This window comes from Erinaceus europaeus, chromosome 12, assembly GCF_950295315.1.
Source record: "Erinaceus europaeus chromosome 12, mEriEur2.1, whole genome shotgun sequence".
Taxonomy (NCBI): Eukaryota; Metazoa; Chordata; class Mammalia; order Eulipotyphla; family Erinaceidae; genus Erinaceus; species Erinaceus europaeus.
The window spans coordinates 91,450,360-91,452,926 of NC_080173.1; the positions used below are offsets into that span (position 1 = coordinate 91,450,360).

General features: G+C 42.3%; 1 pseudogene; it reads right to left on the reverse strand.

Annotated features, from left to right (window-relative positions):
• Window positions 1-520: 520 nt before the first annotated feature.
• LOC107522320 (peptidyl-prolyl cis-trans isomerase A-like) lies at window positions 521-1,083 on the reverse strand (annotated as a pseudogene).
• Between the last annotated feature and the right edge of the window lie 1,484 nt (window positions 1,084-2,567).

Sequence of the window (2,567 nt, forward strand, 5' to 3'; positions counted from 1 at the left end):
CTGTAATTTTCATTGATTATTAAGCAATTTGTTCTATTTTATATCTCAATGTTTTTTAATCACCAAATTGCAGATGCTACCATGATACCATCCTGACTTCCTTGGGCAGACAACCTCACCAATGTGTCCTGGAACCCCACCTCTCCAGAGCCCTGCCCCACTAGGGAGAGATAGACTGGCAGTATGGATTGACCTACTGAAAAGCAATTAAAGAAGCCAGACCTTCCACCTTCTGCACCCCATAAAGATCTTTGGTCCATAATCCCAGAGGGATAAAGAATAGGAAATCTTCTCAATATAAATTGGGTCCACCTGCATATTAGACGTCAGGCTCAGGCAAAAACTAGTAAAGTCACGGACTCCTTGGAATATATCAAAAGTAGACCTACTAGCTTTTTCCAAAACGGAGACCCCAAATCTTCATCTGCAATATTCTTGCCTTTATGTTCATGATTAATCAACAATTTGTTCTGCTTTATATCTTTTTTTTCAAGGGCACACAACTGTTTATTTTTTTAATTTCATAATCATAAACTTAATTCTGCAATCCAACTAGACTTGGAAGAGATTGATAAGGAAAACATGGAAACTGAAGGACTGTAGCAAGAGCACAGTTACAGGGTATTTTGAACAGAGGGATGGAGGGGTGCTCTGCTGAGGTACAGAAGGAATGGTCTGGTGGTTAAAATAAAACAGCTCAAATTTATTAGATTTGTCCACAGTCAGCAATGGTGATCTTCTTGTTGGTCTTGCCATTCTTGAAGCCAAAACCCTCCATAGCCTGCACAACATTCATGCCCTCCTTCACTTTGCCAAAGACCATGATTGCCATTCAACTACTCGGTCTTAGCAGTGCAGATGAAGAACTGGGAACAGTTTGTGTTTGGTCCAGCATTTGCCACTGACAAGATGCCTGGGCTTGTATGCTTGAGGATGCAATTCTCATCCTCAAATTTCTCCCCATAGATAGACTTGCCTCCGATGCCATTATGGTGTGTGAAGTCACCACCCTGGCACATAAATCCAGGGATAACTTTGTGAAAGCAGAAACCCTTATAACCAAACCCGTTCTCTCCAGTGCTCAGAGCGTGAAAGTTTTCTAGAAGGAGACACGGCCCAGGGGCTCACCCGTTGATGGTGATGCCCAAGAACATGGTGGGGTTAACCACGGCTGTGGGATGCTAGCGGCAAGTAGGTGGAGGCTTCTGCAAGGCTTCTGCTTTATATCTCAACTCTTTTTCAGCCACCAGGTTCCAGACAATACTATGATGCCAACCAGAATTCTCTGGGCGGACGACCCCACCAATATGTCCTGGAAGCACACCTCCCCAGAGCCCTACCCCATTAGGGAAAGAGAAAGACAGGCTGGGAGTATGAATCAATCTGCCAATGCCCATGTTCAGTGGGGAAGCAATTACAGAAGCCAGACCTTCCACCTTCTGCATCCCATAATGACCCTGTGTCCATACTCCCAGAGGGATAAAGAATAGGGAAGCTATCAGGGGAGGGGATGGGATATGGAGTTCTGGTGTTGGGAATTGTGTGGAAGTGTACCCCTCTTATCCTATAGTCTTGTCACTATTTTCATTTCATAAATAAAAATTAAAAAAAAAGAATAGGAAATCTTCCAATGGAGAGGATGCGGTGCAGAACTCTGTTAGTGGGAATTGTATTCAGTTGTACCCTTCTTATGCAACAGACTTGTTGCTCATTATTAAGTGTCAGTGTTTCCATTTTATAAATAAATACATTAAAAATAAAAAAAATTCAAAAAATATTCGAAAACCAAAAAAAAAATTTTATTTTTTCCCAGACTACTTGTCAGGTTTTGTTTATGGTCTATGGGGAATAAACCTGGGACTTCAAAGCTTCAAGCATGAAAGTCTGTTTGCATAGCCATTATGCTGTCTCCCTCAATTAAAAGAGAATTCGTTTTAGATAGAGGCAGAAAGGTTGAGAGAGAAAGAAACCACAGCCCTAAGCTTCCTTCAGTACAGTGTAGGTTAGGAGTGAACCTGGGTTGCAGAGGTGGCAGAGTAGTACATTATCCAAGACAGTTATTGCACTGGTCCTTCTTTTTATTTTTGTTTCAGAACATTTTATTTTATTTATTTATTTTAGGTAAAAGGGAAAGAGAGATGGAGAGGGAGAAGAAGAGGAAGATGGAGGGGAAAGAGAGAGTGAGGGGGGAGAGAGAGAGAGAGGAGCTTCCTTCAATGAAGTGAGAGAAATGCTTGAACTTAAGTCACACACATAGCAAAGCAGAACGTTAGCTAAGTGAGCTATTTCACTGGCCCAGTTTCAGAAAATTGTTTATTTCTTCTTAGATGCCCATTATCAACCCAATCCAGTTTCTTTTTCAATTTTCTTTTTGTAGTTGATATCTAGCTTTATTCCATTGTGACATAAAAGTACTCGATATTGGGGGTCGGGTGGTAGCACAGCGGGTTAAGCGCACGTGGCGCGAAGTGCAAGGACCTGTGTAAGGATCCCGGTTCGAGCCCCTGGATCCTCACCTACAGGGGAGTTGCTTCACAGGTAGTGAAGCATGTCTGCTGGTGTCTATC